A 20606-nucleotide genomic window follows, 5' to 3' on the forward strand; every position below is an offset into this window, starting at 1 on the left:
ATGCCAGCCTGAAGAACAGAAGCATTGTGCGGGTAAGGATTGGGCGCAAACCACCATAGTTGCGGATGGCAGGCATGAGGGACTGGTCACCCAGTCCTATTAGAGCAGTGGGCATGTGCAGGCTGACACTTCCACTGCCCGTAGGCACTCTAATTTGTCTTGGACCTTCTCCCTGGTCACAGGTATCAGTCTAAAACAACCCTGTTCAGGAAAGCCAAAACGGTGTGTGGGTAGTCAAAGTAGTTCTGAAACTCTAGTAACAGGGAGGAGCAGTGACATCACAAAGCCTGCCTGCACATGCGCAATATGCTAGTATATCTTGTTTGGCTTCAACCACATTCAGCCACCTGAGCATATTCAGTAGTTACACAAATTTAATAGGTTTGACAAAGTAGTTTTGGTATGCTTGTTGATATAGGACTGACAATAAATTTGCTTCCATTTTCTAAGCAATGAAAGTGGCCTACATATTGTTTTGTGCTTTGGAAGAATCAGAACGCGTAACTGATTTCAGTCTCAGATGTAGTTATGGGTACTATGAAGACTTAGAGAGTATATTGAAACCATATTTTTGTAGACTAGCTCACTTTAGTGTTTCCATCTTTAAATGGAGCTGTAGGAGTGTTAAAGTAGAAAAACCAGTGACACAGTATCCTTTGAATAAGGGAAGCAAATTTACATTTCATTATTTGTTAAACTACCTAAAGTTTGAATTATTTGTACTGGTGGTTTACATTTACTTATTTTAGTTTTATATACTATGAGTTTCAGAACAAATTAAAACAAACAAATAGATAAACTTACAATATACAATACCCAGCTATGCTATTCTATGGGAGGGGGATATTCTTGCCTAAAGGCACAAGGACAGGATCGAAGAAATCCTCTAGACATGCAAAGAGTATTAGGTGGGTCAAATTCAGTCAAGGACAGTGGAGCAGACACAGGGAAACTATAAAGATGGTTTGGACATTCTAGGGGTTGTCTCCACATGCATCCTCTTCAGCCTCAAGTAAGGGGATCACATCAAGAATTGTAGCATAGTGTTCCTCTTATGACACCTTATTTTTGTCTATGTCCTGGCATCTTGTGATCATGGGATAGATGTGGTTGAAGTGGGTTGAGAATTTTCAAGTGAGAAACCAGTGGATGGCAAAGCAGTTTCAAACAGCAGCAGCACATTGCTAGTTTTTCATTTTTCCTGCCTCAGCTTTCTACAGCTGGGTCTCCTCAATTGGGTGTTCAGTATTGATTTCCAGATGCTTTCTGGCCATTATTTAGCCCATTGCTGATGTTTGTCTATGTTTCCGAGCCTTTATGGTCCAGTTCATGTTGACTGTCTAGCCATAGTTGCTTGTAACTGTGTAGCACGTTGAAGACACAAGCCTATATGAAATTCTCACCTTCTCAAACCTCTATTTCAAGATATTCATTATGAGATTGCAGAGAGTCTTAACCTTTTCCTCCTTCTTTTCCATTTTTCCCTCTCTTCCTCATCCTATGGTAGCTTCAGGCCTTATTTAGTTACAAAGAGGAGGCATTTTTCCATCAAATTATTTAAGCTACTGCATGCCTTACTCATCAATAGGCTCGGTTATATACACCACCCGAGTGCCCCATTTCTGCATATGCTCCAAAAGAATCATTTTGCCATATGCCCTTTGTTCTCACTTTGACTTCCATGTCTCTTTCATACAAGACACATACTCTGACAGGTATTCATCTCACTTCCAGACTTAGAGATTCAAAAAAGGATAAAACTCAGACACTTTATATAACCTTCATGGATTCTAAGATTTAAATTCTTTGATAATGAATTATAAAATTTCTTGTGTTTTTATTTGTCTTCAGCCAACTCAGAGAAGAAGAGCTCAAGGAACCTTTTTTCCATGTTTCCATGAAGGTCTTTCACTATCTTGCTCTGCTGGAAAATTTCTCATAAGATGTTCATAGGCAGGTTCTCCAAGTCAACCATGCCATGGATAACATTGAGGTACTCTGTATCAGCTCATCACCGTTGTCCATGATTAAAACCTGATGGAGATCCTGGTAGACAGTGCTTTTCTTGTTCTCAAAATGTCAAATGTAGCACACTTAGGAATGAAGTACAATGCTCTTAATTCTAATTGCACTTCTACAAAGAACTTCTTTGCTGCTTAATGTACTTCCTAATGACTGGTGAGGTTCTTACAGAATTCATAATATTTCTCTTAAGTAATGTCATCAGTGTTCATGTATCAAATAGGCAAAATATTATTCAACCTTTTCTGATCAAATTAAACTTGGTTTTCTTTCTTTACTTCTTTCTTTCTTTCTTTCTTTCTTTCTTTCTTTCTTTCTTTCTCTCTTCCTTCCTTAATTCCTTCCTTCCTTCCTTCCTTCCTTCCTTCCTTCCTTCCTTCCTTCCATCCTTCCTTGTTTTATAATCTTTTCTAATCTCCTACTCATCTAATCCCACATTTTCCAGCATAGGCTTTTACTCATCATCTTTACCTTTCTCAGTATTCTCTTGTTCTGCTTCATCATATCCGATATCCTTCAATCATTCTCCTCCTCTATATACAGAGGATGAAGTAGTCTATGAACTGTGAATTTTTCTTCATGTTTTTCTTGACACTCTTCTCCCATTTGTTCTGTTTGGTCTTCTTTAAGGCAAAGGATAACATTAGTACTCCAGCCATGAGTTTACCATGGTTTTCATAAGTTGTGCAGGATCCATGTGGAAAAAAGTCCTGAGCATACCACTTGTTGACTTTTGTGATCACAACCACTGTCTCTGCTACTACCTAGGATGAAGAGAATACAATACCTAATTGCTTAATCATGGAGATGTCTGCATCATCCTGGAAAGCAGCAATAAATGTTTTTGTGCCAGACTGACAATAATTGCCAAGGTACACTCCTGAGGTTTGGTGATCATACAATTTTCATCTCTTTATGACTGTCCAACTTGGAAGGGTCTGTAAAGCTTTCATGATGAATCTTGACTAATGCATGGGGAGCACTGGAGATAAACTACCAAGGAAATGTTCCTTTTTAAATAGAAAATATTCATGATGAGGGCTATAAGCTGAGTAATTTGTATCCAAAAGACAAAGTTTCCATCTTTTCCTCTCCACAGTTAATTTCCATAAGCCTCTTGACAGAAAAGCAAAGAATTACATAACATGGTGTCCAAGACCATTTTTGACTTATACTATGTACTTGGTATTTGCCAGGGTAATTCAAGAGAACTTATGTTTACATGTTTTAATCAATTTGAGAATAAACATAATGGTTAAGAGTGCATCTTACTCTCCTAGATGACCTCAAAATCAGATCCCAGAACACAACATGCAACTCACACTCACTTGTTGCTCCAGTTCTGTGAATGCAATATTCTAATTGTGGCTCATCACTGCACTTACAAGCATATACCTCCCTTATCTATACACACACAAACCTACATATACATAGTTTTTTACAAAATTAAACTAATTCTTAAAACAATATATATAAAGACACAGTAGTTATGAATTGATTGAAGATCATTACTTAATTTTTATTTCAGTGTTCAAAAATCCTTTTAGCTTTTAATTTTCTTTTTGCTAATGTATACTATGGTGCATTATATATAATTGACCCAGGGAGTGGCACTATTATTAAGTGTGGACTTACTGGAGAAAGTCTGAAACTGTGGGAATGGACTGAGAGACTGAGAGACAGTTCCTTCTTGTTGCCTGGAAGCCAGTCTTCACTGAAACCTCTCAAGCCAGGTCTGCACAGTTGAAATCACCAGATTCCTAATATAATGGCCATTTAAGATCCACTTAAATAATTCCACTGTTTTCCAAAATCCCTAATCCTTGTTACTCTAAACAAAACCACAATCAGGATTATCACAGCAATATCCCAGGCAATAGTAGTGACTTCAGTCTTAGGGTTTCCATTGCTGTAAAAGAATCTATTACAAAGGCAAGTCTTATAAAGAAAAACATTTCTTTGTACCTGGCATACATGTTCTGAGGTTCAGTCCTTTATCATGATGGTGGCTGTCAGAGTAACTATTTTCTTATTAGGTACAAGAAATACATTAGAAAAATAGAAGAAAAACACATTCCAATTACATGGATGTCATTATTCCAATAATTTCAAAAGGTATAGTCAAAAACCCTTCTTAAGTCAATTACCTAAAATAATTTTTTCATATCACCAAAAGTTTCTTCCAAAAGAAACAGCTATTCATCTCTGTCATACATCATAAACTTATGTTCATTAAAATTCTAATACATGGTCAACCTAGTGTTATCATTATGTTCCTATATCCCCTCAAACACTACCTCACCAAAGTTCTTGTATATTAAGTAATATGGAATTCCAAGGTCTGGTCATAGCAAAATTTAATTATTCATTGACATTTAAAGTATTAAATTCTATCACATGTATGTCTTAGCTAATAACATTGCTATTACTACTGCTTCTGCCATTCAATATTACTTGACTATTTAAACTTTATGCAAATTATGAAGTATATAAATTTGATAATCTTATGTGAGGGAAGTACTAAAGATTGAGTAGCCTAACAATTACCATCATTGTTTACTTTATACCTTCTTGTGTTTTGAAAGGTGAATTCTGGTGTATTACTTGTTTCTCTTCTTTCCTAAATGTATGTTTTACTTATATTATTTATTTGAAATTCTAATTAATTTCTTGTTTTAAAAATGTGACAAATGTCCCTGATACTTTGGTTGAATATGTTGATAGTAATTCTACTTGTAGGTTTGCATGACTGCAAAAGACATAACTCACAATCCCTGTATAATTGGAATAGGAGAGGTAGAGTAGTGTTAAGGAAAGGTTTAGTGGTACCTGTGAGATAACACAGGGTGAAAATCATGTATTTAGTATCCAGTGGGCTACATTAGAATCTAATAATGAGATACAATAACCTTAAAAAGATAATTTAAAATATAACAAAGAAAAATTCAACAAAAAGAAATTTTAATCCAGCAACATGGCTGCTCTGCCCAAGTATACATCCAATGACCTTCTAGGTATACATGATCCAGCTGGAATGCAGAAATGCCCTGGATTACAGTATGATCTTGCTGGAATACAGGTACACCATTAGTACATACATTTAGTCTCTATCAATGAAGGTAAGTTTAGTTTGCAGAAGGAAACAACCATATTTAAAGGTGATATATAACTGAGGATCAGACAAAGTGACAAATCAGAGAACTATTTAACAGAATGAATAGGAGATAGGATATGCCTAACTTTCAGGAGAACTGACAGGAAAGAGAGCCTACTGCAGAGCAGTACAAAGTGAGTCAGGAGGAAGAGAGGGTAGTTCTGTTAGTGCACAAGAACTAGGAGACCCACATACTGAGAATAAAGTAATATCAGACATATTTAATGATATCAAGTAAGCACAGTAACACAATTGGAAGAAATCAGTATTTTATACTAGACAGAAAAAAAAGCTCAACATATGGGTACTTGTTAGACAAAATGTTTTTTCTAGGTCAGATGCCAATTACCAAATAGGACAGTTACATACAATTTCTGCAATGTTTAAGAGATGGGTTATTAGAATTTGAGATAACAAAGGGAGAGATGTGTTATAAATATGTTGTTGAAAGGAAACATGATTATATTTGAATAGGTGGAGTTAATTCAAGCCATCTATTTGTTCAGTATGTTGGTTACAGTCAATGGGGTTGCATTCTCATTTTTTAAAGTGCACAAATATAGGTGAGACGATACTTCCTAACCCCTTGCCTCTTACCACCTCTGGCATTTGGGAAAGTTGCTTTTTGTGACAAAAGAGCACTTCATGTGGGCAGTACAGCAGAGCTATTCCTGGTAGTAAGTCATGAGTGAGCCAGCCATGAAGGTTTGAGAGCAAGAGAGTTGGTTCAGCCCCTCACCAGCTGTAGCCCTTGAGAGAGTGAGCCAGCTCCTTCTCTGGCAACAAAGTGAATCAGGCTCTAAAGGCATGAGTGCTGGTGAGCTAGTCTCTAGGGCATGAGAACTGACCCTATCTGTCCAAGTGATGGCAGCTTTGTGTAGCTTAGCTGTAACAGTGCTGAAGAGAATGCCCTGGAAGTGTGGATAAAGGAAAGCCGATCCATGAGTCCCACCATGTGTGTGTGTGTGTGTGTGTGTGTGTGTGTGTGTGTGTGTGTGTATGTGTATATATATATATATATATATGAAAGAAAAAAAAAGTGCTCTTTCATCTTCCTGAGTTCCCTGGTTTACCTTCCTTAGGAATGGTAAAAGACAACAGTATGGATTAACTTACAAAATAATTTCTAAAGTGATAAACAAAATTAGGGTATTTTAAACATCTTATTTTGCTGTTTCATTTTCTGTTTTGGAAGTCATATTGATTTGTACCTATAGAAGTAAATATAGTAAAAATATTACTGTCTTAGTCAGGGTTTCTATTCCTGCACAAACATCATGATCAAGAAGCAAATTGGGAAGGAAAGGGCTTATTCAGCTTTCAAGTCCATACTGTTATTTATCAACAAGGAAGTCAGGAGTAGAACTCAAACAGGTCAGGAAGCAGGAGCTGATTGATGCAGAGGCCATGGAGGGATGTTCTTTACTGGCTTGCTTCCCCTGGCTTGCTCAGCCTCCTCTCTTATAGAACCAAGACTACTAGCCCAGAGATTGTCCCACCCACAAGGGGCCTTTCCCCCTTGGTCACTAATTGAGAAAATGCCTTACATTTGAAACTCATGGAGACATTTCCTCAACTGAAGCTCCTTTCTCTGTGATAACTCTAGCTGTGTCAGGTTGACACAAACCTAGCCAGTACAATTTCTTATTCAGTATGAGACACAGTTTTGTCTGTAAAATTCCATCCTCCACATTTATTTAAATTGTCCTAGAAATTAAAAATGTTTTAAATCATGATTATCATAAATTATTATAGATTTATAGTTAACTTCTTATAAAGGGAAATTAGCATATAATGTATCAGCATTGTGTATTTATCAACAAATACCTAGCCAAATATTCATTGAGCACTTTTAGAATAATGAAAGACATCCACAAGTAAATCTAATTAACCAGAACATCAAAATGTCTATAGATGATTGATTGAAGAAGTTGAAATTTAATTATTATAATTTTAGTTTCTCCATTCAAAACTTGAAACTATTCTTTGAACAGTTATCTGGTAATATCAAATATTCATACACACTTAATTTAATGTCATATTTTATTATTTATTGTTTTATTTGTTCTTTTCCTGTGTAATATTTTAAAAAGGAATCTTAGTTAACTAAATGTTTCAGATAGATAAGCTACCTGCCTTGACAGATCTGTGAATTCCAGGTACAGGAAGAGATCCTACCTCAAAATAAAATAAACAAATGGAAAAAAATCTCCAACATCAATCTCTGATTCCCACAAAACCACATGAGTCCTTTCTCCCAGGTAAAAAAAAGAATGACTTTAACTTTTTTTCTCATCAATGAGTGCAGTTTTTTATAGTCATACAAATCATTGTCAGGACTGTATGGCTATGAAGGAAATGAAAACAACAACAAAAATAACAAACAAACAAACAAAGAAAAAACCTAGGTCAATGATTTACAATAATCCATTTTTATTCTTTTTCTGGTCCCTTACTAGAATCAGAAGATACTGCAGATATTAAAAGTCAATACAGACAAGTACATTCCTATCAACTCCAGCACCAGGGTTCCTTGCCTGCGGATACTCTGGACACCCACAAGGACCCCCACTGGATCCCCCAATGGATCTTAAGACCTCTGGGGAGTGGAACACAGCATCTGCTCCAATCCACTCATATGAGACCTGAGACTGCATTAACCTGGGAAGCAGATAACCAGGCCTGATCAGGGGCACAAGTCCCTTCTGGTCTACTCCAGCACAGGGATTCCTTCCCCGAAGAGTCTCTGGACCCCCTCAAGGACCCCCACAGGATCCCCCATGGGATCTTAAGTCTTCTGGTGAGTGGAACACAGTGTCAGTTCCAATCCAATTGCGCAGGACCTGAGACTGCATTAATTAAGGAAGCAGAAAACCCGGCCTGATCAGGGTCACAAGTCCCTTCCAGTCCACTCCAGAAATGGGGTTCCTTGCACACGGAGTTTCTGGACACCCCCAAGGTCCTCACAGGATCCTCCATGGGATCTTAAGGCCTCTGGTGAGTAGAGCAGAACTTCTGCCAGGAGGCAGGTTCGAACACCAGATATCTGGGCACCTTCCCTGCAAGAGGAGAGCTTGCCTGCAGAGAGTGCTCTGACCACTGAAACTAAGGAGAGATCTAGTCTCCCAGGTCTGCTGATAGAGGCTAACATAATCACCTGAGGAACAAGCTCTAACCAGAGACTACTATAACAACTAGCTCCAGAGATTACCAGATGGAGAAAGGCAAACATAAGAATCCTACTAACAGAAATTAAGACCACTCACCATCATCAAAACGCAGTACCCCCACCCCACCTAATGCTGGGCACCCCAACACACCCGAAAAACTAGACCCAGATTTAAAAGCATATCTCATGATGATGGTAGAGGACATCAAGAAGGACTTTAATAACTCACTTAAAGAAATACAGGAGAACACAGCTAAACAGGTAGAAGACCTTAAAGAGGAAACACAAAAATCCCTTAAAGAATTGCAGGATAAAACGACCAAACAGATGATGGAATTGAATAAAACCATCCACGACCTAAAAAGGGAAGTAGACACAAAAAGAAAACCCAAAGGGAGGCAACGCTAGAGATAGAAACCCTAGGAAAGAAATCTGGAAACAGAATACAAGAAATGGAAGAGAGTATCTCAGGTGCAGAAGATTCCATAGAGAACATCGGCACAACAATCAAAGAAAATAAAAAATGCAAAAAGATCCTAACTCAAAACATCCAGAAAATTCAGGACACAATGGGAAGAGCAAACCTACGGATAATAGGAATAGATGAGAATGAAGATTTTCAACTTAAATGGCCAGCAAATATCTTCAACAAAATTATAGAAGAAAACTTACCAAACCTAAAGAATGACATGCCCATGAACATACAAGCAGCCTACAGAACTCCAAATAGACTGGACCAGAAAAGGAATTCCTCCCGACACATAATAATCAGAACTATAAATGCACTAAAAAAAGGGAGAATATTAAAAGCACCAAGGGAGAAAGGTCAAGTAACATATAAAGGCAGGCCTATCAGAATTACAGCAGACTTTTCACCAAAGACTACTAAAGCCAGAAAAGCCTGGACAGATGTTATACTGACACTAAGTGAACACAAATGCCAGCCCAGGCTATTATACCCGGCCAAACTCCCAATTACAATAGATGAAGAAACCAAAGTATTCCACTACAAAAATAAATTCACACATTATCCTTCCAAGAATCCAGCCCTTCAAAGGATAATAACAGAAAAAAAAATACAAGGACGGAAATCATGCCTTATAAAAAGCAAGAAGGTAATCCCTCAACAAACCAAAAAGAAGACAGCCATAAGAACAGAATACCAATTCTAACAACAAAAATAAAAGGAAGGAACAAATACATTTTCTTAATATCTCTTAATATGAATGGACTCAATTCCCCAATAAAAAGACATAGACTAACAGACTGGATACACAAATAGGACGCAACATTCTGCTGCTACAGAAAACCCATCTCAGGGAAAAAGACACTACCTCAGAGTGAAAGGCTGGAAAAGAATTTTCCAATCAAATGGAATGAAAAAACAAGCTGGAGTAGCCATTCTAATATCTAATAAGATCGATTTCCAGCCCAAAGTTATCAAAAATATAAGTGGGTACACTTCATACTCATCAAAGTTAAAATCCTCCAAAAGGAACTCACAATTCTGAATATCTATGCTCCAAATGCAAGGGCACCCACATTCATTAAAGACACTTTAGTAAAGCTCAAAGCACACATTGCATCTCACACAGTAATAGTGGGAGACTTCAACACACCACTTTCATCAATGAACAGATCTTGGAAACAGAAACTAAACAGGGACACAGTGAAACTAACAGAAGTCATGAAATAAATGGACTTAATAGATACCTACAGAACATGTTATCCTAAAACAAAAGGATATACCTTCTTCTCAGCACCTCACAGGACCTTCTCCAAAACTGACCATATAATTGGTCACAAAACAGGCCTCAACAGATACAAAAATATTGAAATTGTCCCATGTATCCTATCAGACCACCATGGACTAAGGCTGATCTTCAATAACAACATAAATAATGGAAAGCCAGCATTCACGTGGAAACTGAACAACACTCTTCTCAATGATACTTTGGTCAAGGAAGGAATAAAGAAAGAAATTAAAGACATTTTAGAGTTTAATGAAAATGAAGCCACAACATACCCAAACCTATGGGACAAAATGAAAGCATTTCTAAGAGGGAAACTCATAGCTCTGAGTGCCTCCAAAAACAAACTAGAGAGAGCACACACTAGCAGCTTAACAACACATCTAAAAGCTCTAGAAAAAAAGGAAGAAAATTCACCCAAGAGGAGTAGACTACAGGAAATAATCAAACTCAGGGGCGAAATCAACCAAGGGGAAACAAGAAGAACTATTCAAAGAATCAACCAAACGAGGAGCTGGTTCTTTGACAAAATCAACAACATAGATAAACCCTTAGCTATAATCACTAGAGGCCAAAGGGACAGCATCCTGATTAACAAAATCAGAAATGAAAAGGGAGACATAACAAGAGATACTGAAGAAATCCAAAACACCATCAGATCCTTCTACAAAAGGCTATACTCAACAAAACTGGAAAACCTGGATGAAATGGACAAATTTCTAGACAGATACCAGGTACCAAAGTTAAATCAGGATCAAGTTAACGATTTAAACGGTCTGATATCCCCTAAAGAAATAGAAGCAGTCATTAATAGTCTCCCAGCCAAAAAAAAAGCCCAGGACCAGATGGATTTAGTGCAGAGTTCTACCAGACCTTAAAAGAAGATCTAAATCCAGTTCTGCACAAACTATTCCACAAAATAGAAGTAGAAGGTCCTCTACCCAACTCATTCTATGAAGCCTCTGATACCTAAACCACAGAAAGATCCAACAAAAATAGAGAACTTCAGACCAATTTCCCTTATGAATATCGATGCAATAGTACACAATAAAATTCTCACTAACCGAACCCAAGAACACATTAAAACAATCATCCATCCTGACCAAGTAGGTTTTATTACAGGGATGCAGGGATGGTTTAATATATGGAAATCCATCAACTTAATCCATTATATAAACAAACTCAAAGACAAAATCACATGATCATCTAGTTAGATGAGGAAAAAGCATTCGACAATATCCAACACCCATTCATGATAAAAGTCTTGGAAAGATCAGGAATTCAAGGCCCATACCTAAACATGGTAAAAGCAATCTACAGCAAACCAGTAGCCAATATCAAAGTAAATGGTGAGAAGCTGAAGCAATCCCACTAAAATCAGGGAATATACAAGGCTGCCCACGTTCTCACTACCTATTCAGCATTGTACTTGAAGTCCCAGCCAGAGCAATTCGACAACAAAAGGATATCAAGGGGATACAAATTGGAAAAGTTGAAGTCAAAATATCACTTTTTGCAGATGATATGATAGTATATATAAGTGACCCTAAAAATTCCACCAGAGAACTCCTAAACCTGAAAAACAGCTTCAATGAATTAGCTGGATATAACATTAACCCAAACAAGTCAATGGCCTTTCTCTACAGAAAGAATAAACAGGCTGAGAAAGAAATTAGAGAAAGAACACCCTTCTCAATAGTCACAAATAATATAAAATATCTTGATGTGACTTTAACTAAGGAAGTGAAAGATCTGTATGATAAGAACTTCAAGTCTCTGAAGAAAGAAATTAAAGACGGAAGATGGAAAGATCTCCCATGCTCATGGATTGGCAGGATCAACATTGTAAAAATGGCTATCTTGCCAAAATCAATCTACAGATTCAATGCAATCCCCATCAAAATTCCAAATCAATTATTCAACGAATTAGAAAGAGCAATCTGCAAATTCATCTGGAATTAAAAAAAAAAAAACCTAGGCAAGCAAATCTCTTCTCAATGATAAAAGAACCTCTGGTGGAATCATTATGCCTGATCTACAGCTTTATTACAGAGCAATTGTGTTAAAAACTGTATGGTACTGGTATAGTGACAGACAAGTAGACCAGTGGATTGGAATTGAAGACCCAGAAATGAACCCGCACACCTATGGTCACTTGATCTTTGACAAGGGAGCTAAAACCAAGCAGTGGAAGAAAAACAGGTTTTTTAACAAATGGTGCTGGTACAACTGGTGGTTATCATGTAGAAGAATGCAAATCAATCCATTCCTATCTCCTTGTACTAAGGTCAAATCTAAGTGGATTAAAGAACTCCACATAAAACCAGAGAAACTGAAACTTATAGAGGAGAAACTGGGGGAAAGCCTCGAAGATATGGGCACAGGAGAAAAATTCCTGAATAGAACAGCAATGGCTTGTGCTGTAAGATCGAGGATTGACAAATGGGACCTCATGAAACTGCAAAGCTTCTGTAAGGCAAAAGACACTGTCAATAAGACAAAAAGGCCACCAACAGATTGGGAAGGATCTTTACCTATCCTCAATCAGATAGGGAACTAATAGCCAATATATTTAAAGAACTCAAGAAGGTAGACTCCAGAAAAATCAAATAACACCATTAAAAAATGGGGCTTAGAACTAAACAAAGAATTCTCACTTGAGGAATACCGAATGGCTGAGAAGCACCTGTAAAAATGTTCAGCATCTTTAATCATCAGAGAAATGCATATCAAAACAACCCTGAGATTCCATCCCACACCAGTCAGAATGGCTAAGTTCAAAAATTCAGGTGACAGCAGATACTGGCGAGGATGTGGAGAAAGAGGAACACTCCTCCATTTTTGGTGGGATTGCAAGTTTGTACAACCACTCTGAAAATCAGTCTGGTGTTACCTCAGAAAATTGGACATAGTACTACCAGAGGATCCTGCAATACCTCTCCTGGGCATATATCCAGAAGATGTTCCAACCGATAAGAAGAACACATGCTCCACTATGTTCATAGCAGCCTTATTTATAATAGCCAGAAGCTGGAAATATCCCAGATGACCTCAACAGAGGAATGGATACCAAAAATATGATACATTCACGCAATGGAGTTCTACTCAGCTAATAAAAGGAATCAATTTATGAAATTCTTAGGCAAATGGTTGGACCTGGAGGGCATCATCCTGAGTGAGGTAACACAATGGCAAAAGAACTCAAATGACATGTACTCACTGATAAGTGGATATTAGCCCAGAAACTTAGTATAACTGAGTTATAAGATTCAATTGGCAAAACACATAAAACTGAAGAAGAATGAAGACCAAAGTGTGGACCCTTTGCTCCTTCTTAGAATTGGAAACAATCACCCATGGAAGGAGTTACAGAGACAAAGTTTGGGGCTGAGACAAAAGGATTGTCCATCTAGAGACTGCTATATGCAGAGATTCATCCCATAATTAGCCTCCAAACAATGACACCATTGCTACACTAGCAAACGTTTGCTGAAAGTACCCTGATATAGCTGTCTCTTGTGAGACTAGGCCTGGGCCTAGCAAACACATAAGTGGATACTCACAGTCATCTATTGGATGGATCACAGGGCCCCCATGGAGGAGCTAGAGAAAGTATCCAAGGAGCTAAAGAGATCTGCAACCCTGTAGGTACAACAACATTATGAACTAAACAGTACCCTGGAGCTCTTGACTCTAGCTGCATATGTATCAAAAGATGGCCTAATCTGCCATCACTGGAAAGAGAGGCCCATTGGACAAACAAACTTTATATGCCCCAGTACAGGGGAACGCCATGGCCAAAAAGTGGGAATGGGTGGTTAGGGGAGTCGGGGGAGGGTATGGGGAACTTTTGGGATAGCATTGGAAATTTGATTGAGGAAAATACGTATTAAAAAATATTTTAAAAAAAGTCAATACAGCCAAAAATCCTAGTATTATGTGTAGACCATGTAGTTTTTCTTTTTAACTGTATAATTTGCCCTAAAATCCTAGACTTTAATGGTCACCAATAAAACTTTCACATCTTGATCGTCTTTTGGGAGATTTTTAAGACAAGCATGCAACGTGATGAACAGCTTAGTACAGTGCTGAATGCAGATAAGGTAATTCCAATTCAGTATCTGGTCCATCAAGATAAGCCCTTGTTTGGATCATGCTTAAATATTTCAATTTCTCAAGATTGTGTTGGGTCAGGTTATTCTGACATACAGACACTCCTTTGAGGAAATATCCTCCATGGCTCTTTAGTGCTGTTCCTGCACCCCCACCCCCCGGGCCATCTCTCTCTAGAATATTCCAAAATTCATGGGATAACTCAACATCAAGATATTTTTTCCAAAGCTGGGGACATGCAATTAGTGTTTGTCTTTTGTTCTTTATCTACTGAAGGGTGACTCATCCAGGAAGGTGGTACTGCTGAGTGCAGGCTTCCTTTGGGTATTCATTTCTTTTTTTTTTTTCCATTTTTTATTAGGTATTTAGCTCATTTACATTTCCAATGCTATACCAAAAGTCCCCCATACCCCCCCACTCCCCTACCCACCCACTCCCCCTTTTTGGCCCTGGCATTCCCCTGTACTGGGGCATATAAAGTTTGCAAGTCCAATGGGCCTCTCTTTGCAGTGATGACCAACTAGGTCATCTTTTGATACATATGCAGCTAGAGACAAGAGCTCCGGGGTACTGCTTAGTTCATATTGTTGTTCCACCTATAGGGTTGCAGTTCCCTTTAGTTCCTTGGGTGCTTTCTCTAGTTCCTCCATTGGGGGCCCTTTGGTCCATTCAATAGCTGACTGTGAGCATCCACTTCTGTGTTTGCTAGGCCCTGGCATAGTCTCACAAGAGACAGCTATATCTGGGTCCTTTCAGCAAAATCTTGCTAGTGTATACAATGGTGTCAGCGTTTGGAAGCTGATCATGGGATGGATCTCTGGATATGGCAATCACTAGATGGTCCATCCTTTCGTCACACTTCCAGATTTTGTCTCTGTAACTCCTTCCATGGGTGTTTTGTTTCCTAATCTAAGAAGGGGCAAAGTGTCCACACTTTGGTCTTCATTCTCTTGAGTTTAATGTTTTTAGCAAATTATATCTTTTATCTTGGGTATCCTAAGTTTCTGGGTATTCGTTTCTTACGGCTGCATAATAGTTTAACTTCATCTCCTCTGAACTTCTTCCCTGTTGCCAGGCTTGTAGTTATGGTTCTTCTTCTTCTTCTTCTTCTTCTTCTTTTCTTCTTCTTCTTCTTCTTCTTCTTCTTCTTCTTCTTCTTCTTCTTCTTCTTCTTCTTCTTCTTCTTCTTCTTCTTCTTCCTCCGCTTCCGCTTCCGCTTCCTCTTCCTCTTCCTCTTCCTCTTCCTCTTCCTCTTCCTCTTCCTCTTCTTCTTCTTCTTCTTCTTCTTCTTCTTCTTCTTCTTCTTCTTCTTCTTCTTCTTCTTCCCAACACTGACATTTTATTTTCTGAATTTTATCATAATTTTACAAAACAGAACAAAACAAAAAAAGCAGATATCAAAAACAGTAGTTTATAGAGTTTTTGTGCTGGTTCTCACCTCAGTCAGCAACTCTGGAGTTGGCATCTTAGTGAAAACAAGCAGGCTGATTCCCTCTTGGCCACACACATTCAGGTGGTTGGTTTCAGAACTACTTTGTAATAATAACTTTTTACAAGCACCAGTCATTTTTTGAGAAACAATTTGGTTTATCCAACAAAGTAAACACTTTTTTTCTTTTACTATGTGGCATTTTTCTTTCTTAAAATACACTGAGCTGAAACACAGACTATGTATTTGGATCAGAACCAAATCTTCTGAGATCCCCATTACCTGAAGAACACTGAAGACATCCTCAGGAAATCATAGGAAATGTTCCAGTGAACACTTGTGTAATTGTCTAAGGCAGCTACCTTATTTCTGATGAAAGTATTTCATCCAGAGGCTGTTGGAGTCCTGTCTCTGACTTGGGACTGTTTCCCCAGGCAGCCTTATAATCAGAAGGAAATGGAATGTTTGTGCCAAAGAGGCACTTATATTGTGTAAATACTTTTACGTTGTGTAAAGACTCCTTGCTCTGGACCCTGGGTCACCACAAAGAGATTGAGAGGCCATGATAATTGGATGCTACTGGAAGTAGCACACTTACACTTATAGCCTCATCTGTAGGCAAGCGGAAAGAAAGCTGGAAACTGGTAGTGGGGCTGACACAGTACTTGCTCTGGAAACACATTTTGCTTAAATAAGGGAAGTGTGGTCCAGTTTTGCAATGTTAATAGCTGCCAGTCTCTCATTTTTAAAAACAAAGATCACTTTCTGACCAGCAATGAGTTAGGAAAGTGGCCTCAACTTTGATCACATCTCTCATTATTGGTTAAAAATAAAGTAAAACCCTTAAACCAGTCAACAGAGTTAGAAATTGTACAATCAAACTTGAATATAAATTACAGAATGGGATAAATATTATTGACATGCTTAGAAAAAGATCAAATACCCCCACTGAGACAATTTTTTTCTCCACATTATTTCAATTTTCATTAAAGGAAACTGATATGTAATTTTTTTCTTTACAGATATGAAAAAGGAAGCAAGAAAGCAAAGCTGAGAGAAACAGATGCTACCCACAGGGCAGTGGTGCCATTTGGTTGTTTTGGTCTTTGTAACAGCAACTCCCACTCCTGTGAACGGTGTCCAGTTTCAGCTGGACTACACAGTTTTGTTTTGTTTTTTGTTGTTGTTGTTGTTGTTGTTGTTGTTGTTGTTGTTGTTTTGTTTGGTTTGGTTTGGTTTGGTTTGGTTTGTTGTTTTTTTTTTTTTTCAGTCAAAATGTGAACGATGGCCCCCACTCCGCCAGCAGCAAGTGCCTTTTCATGCCACTGGAGCAACACTGCACTGCTGTTGTCAGATGGGCTCTCAAATCCTTTATAAATATACTTCATTAGGAAGTCCACACTGTTCTTGTCCAGAGACTGAACTGCCTTTTCAATATCATTAGCTTTAAAAGAGATAAACACCTCCAAGATGCTGCTGCCTGCACGATCCTTCACTGCCTGGCACTTTGTGTTAATGTGAGTGTGTGTGTGTGGGGGGGGGGGGGGGCGTTCAGAGCAGCCTGGATTGCCCTAGGCACGATTCCACCTAGCCCTCGTCGGACCCGGCCTGGCCATCGCAGCCGTCCTCCTTGTCCACGAACTTGTTCTTATCATATTCATCCACGTACACCTTCCAGAAGTGGGCCAAGGACACAGTGTTCTTCGACATCCCTGATCGCAAAGCGATGCTGGCCTGCCCCTCTGTGGTGCCTCTCCTCACAGTTCTTCTTCTAGTCATGTTTTAAAGTGTTCAACAAGGTGAGCCTGGGGTGATTCCTTTGTTTAGAAGATGGTCTTCAGTGCAGTTTAATCTGAAGCTGCATGCGCACATTTAGCATCACTGAAGCCATGACCTAGAAAGAAGGAAAGTTTTTGTAGAGAGGCCATGCCAGCTGGAAAAACAGAAGCATTGTGCGGGTAAGGATTGCAGGCAAACCACCATAGGTGCGGGTGGCAGGCATGAGGGACTGGTCACCCAGTCCTATTAGAGCCATGGCCATGTGGAGACTGACACTTCCTCTGCCCGTAGGCACTCTAATTTGTCTTGTGCCTTCTTCCTGGTCACAGGTATCAGTCTAAAACAACCCTCTTCAGGAGAGCCAAAACTGTGTGTGGGTGGTCCAAGTGGTTCTGAAACTCTAGTAACAGGGAGGAGCAGTGACATCACAAAGCCTGCCTGCACATGCGCAGTGTGCTAGTACATTTTGCTTGGCTTCAACCACATTCAGCCACCTGAGCATATTCAATAGTTATACAAATTTAATATATTTGACAAAGTAGTTTTGGTATGCTTGCTGATATAGGACTGACAATAAATCTGCTTCCTTTTTCTAAGCAATGAAAGTGGCCTACATATTGTTTTGTCCTTGTGAAGAACCAGAAAGGCATAAATGATTTCAGTCTCAGATGTTGTTGTGGGTAATAAAAAGGTTTAGAGAGTATGTCCTACGTATGACAGACATGTTGAAATTATGTTTTTGTAGACTAGCTCATTTTCGTGTTCCGGTCTTTGAATGGAGCTGTAGGAGTATTAATGTAGACAAACCAGTGACCCACCTTCCTCTGAATAAGGGAAGCAGTAATTCACATTTCATTATTTGTTGAATTATCTAGTGTTGAAATTATTTATACCGGTTGTGTACATTTAATTATTCTAGTTTTACATATTATGAGTTTCAGAACAAAATAAAACCACCAAATAAAACCCACAATATACAATACCCAGATCTGCCATTCTGTGGGAGGGGGATTTTCTTACCTTATGACAAAAGGACAAGCTAGAAGAGATCCTGTAGACATGGAAAGAATACTAGGTGGGTCAGATCCAGTCAAGGTTGCTGTGGCAGGCACAGGGAAACTATAAAAATGATGTGAACTTTCTAGGGTTTCTCTAATCTATTTCTTCCATTTCACATGTATCCTCTAAAGACTTAAGTGGGGGGATCTTAGCAGAAATTGTAGCACAGGGCACCTCTGCTATCATATCATCTACGACCAGGCCTCCTGTGATCATGTGATAGTTGTGGTTGGAGTGGGTTTGAGAATTTTCAATTTGGAAACTCGTGAATGGCAAAGCAATTTCAAACATCACCAGTGCTATGCTTTGATAGATTTGTCAATACTGTCTGCCTCAGATTTCTGCAGCTAGTTCTCCTCAATTGGGTGTTCACTATTGATTTCCAGGTAGTTGCTGGCAACCTTGTACCCCATTACAGTTTTGTGTCTATGTTTCTGAGCCTTTATGGTTCAGTCCATGTTGGCTCTCTAGTCATATTTGCTTGTAACAGTGTAGCAGGTTGAAGATGCAAGCCTACATGAGATTCTACCTTCTCAAACCTCTATTCCAAGATATTCATTATGAGCTTGCAGAGACTCTCAAACATTGCCTTTTTCTGCTCCATTTTCTTTCTTTCTTCCTCATCCTCTGGTAGCTTCAGGTCTTCTTTGGTTACAAAGTGGAGACGTTTTCCATCAAATTATTTAAGCTGCTTCATGCCTTACTCATCAATAGGTTCAGTTACATACACAACCTGAGTGCCCCATTTCTGCATATGCTCCAAAGAGGCAGAGTTTGCCATATGTCCTTTGCTCTCTCTCTTTGACTTCTATGTCTCTTTCATACAAGACACATACTCTGACAGGTAATCATCTCATGTCCAGACTTAGAGATGTGTAAAAAGAGGAACTCAGACACTTAGTATAATTTTCATGGATTCTAAGCTTTAAATTCTTGGAGAATGGAATCATAAAATTTCTTGTGTTTTTATTTGCCTTCAGCCAACTCAAAAAAAGAGAAGAGATCAAGAATCTTTTCTCCATGTTTCCATGGATGACTTTCAGGGTCCTGTTCTTCTGAAAATTTTCTCAGAAGATGTTCATGGGCAGGTCCTATAAGTCAACCACACAACGGCTAACATTGAAGTCCCCAGGTATCAGCTCACCACAGATGACCATGATAACATTGAGGTACTCAGTATCAGCTCATCACCGGTGTCCATGATCAAATCCTGATGGTGATCCTGGTTGATGTTGCTTTTCTTGTTCTCAAAATGTCAAAGCAAGCTCACTTAGGAATAAAGAGCAATGCCCTGAATTCCAATTGTACTTCTACAGAGCAGTGCTTGACTGCCGAATGTTCTTCCTAATGATTGGTAAAGGTCTTAAAGAATTTTAATATTTCTCTTGAGTAATGTCATCTGGGTTCATGTACCAAATAAACAAAATAATATTCAACTGTTTCTGATAAATGTATTTCTCTTTAAACTTTGTTTTCTCTCTCTCTCTCTCTCTCTCTCTCTCTCTCTCTCTCTCTCTCTCTCTCTCTCTCTTTCTATTTGCCACTGTCATTCTCTTTATTTGACCCACATTTTCAGTTATTCGCCTTCTCTAAATAGAATTCATGAAATAGCCTATGAACTGTGAGTGCTTCTTCATTTTTTTTTTTTTTTGAAACTTCTTTCTTGTAAGTATTCTTTTTAGTCTTCTTTGAGGCAGTGGGTCTCTGGGGTACTCTAGTCAAGAGTATATTCCAGTCAAGAGTTTTTATAATTTGTATAGGATGCATCAGGAGATGATTCCCAGGCATAACACTCATAGTTGAATTTTTGGTCAAACCAAGTTTTTCTGCTACTGGATAAGATGACTAGAATTGAATAACTAACTGTTCCAATGGCAGTGTAGGTCTGCACAGTTGAAATTACCCTCAGCACCACTGTCTTCCACATTCCTACTGAAATGGGCCATTAAGCCACACTTGAATCATTCCACTGTTTTCCAAGTTCCCAATTGTCCACATTCCTCTGAACATAAATATGGCTAGGGCTATCATAGCAATCTCCCAGACCCTGGAGCCAAGTTCAGCCTTAGGGTTACCATTTCTGTAAAGAGTCACCTTAACCAAGGTGACTCTTATAAAGGATAACATTTA

The 20606-nt window shown here is 38.6% G+C and overlaps 3 pseudogenes; all 3 read right to left on the minus strand.

Annotated features, from left to right (window-relative positions):
* On the minus strand, positions 993-3129 carry Gm14917 (predicted gene 14917; annotated as a pseudogene).
* Gm6500 lies at positions 16904-17804 on the minus strand (annotated as a pseudogene).
* On the minus strand, positions 18573-20333 carry Gm14912 (predicted gene 14912; annotated as a pseudogene).

The sequence above is a fragment of the Mus musculus genome, chromosome X (assembly GCF_000001635.26).
Source record: "Mus musculus strain C57BL/6J chromosome X, GRCm38.p6 C57BL/6J".
NCBI lineage: Eukaryota > Metazoa > Chordata > Mammalia > Rodentia > Muridae > Mus > Mus musculus.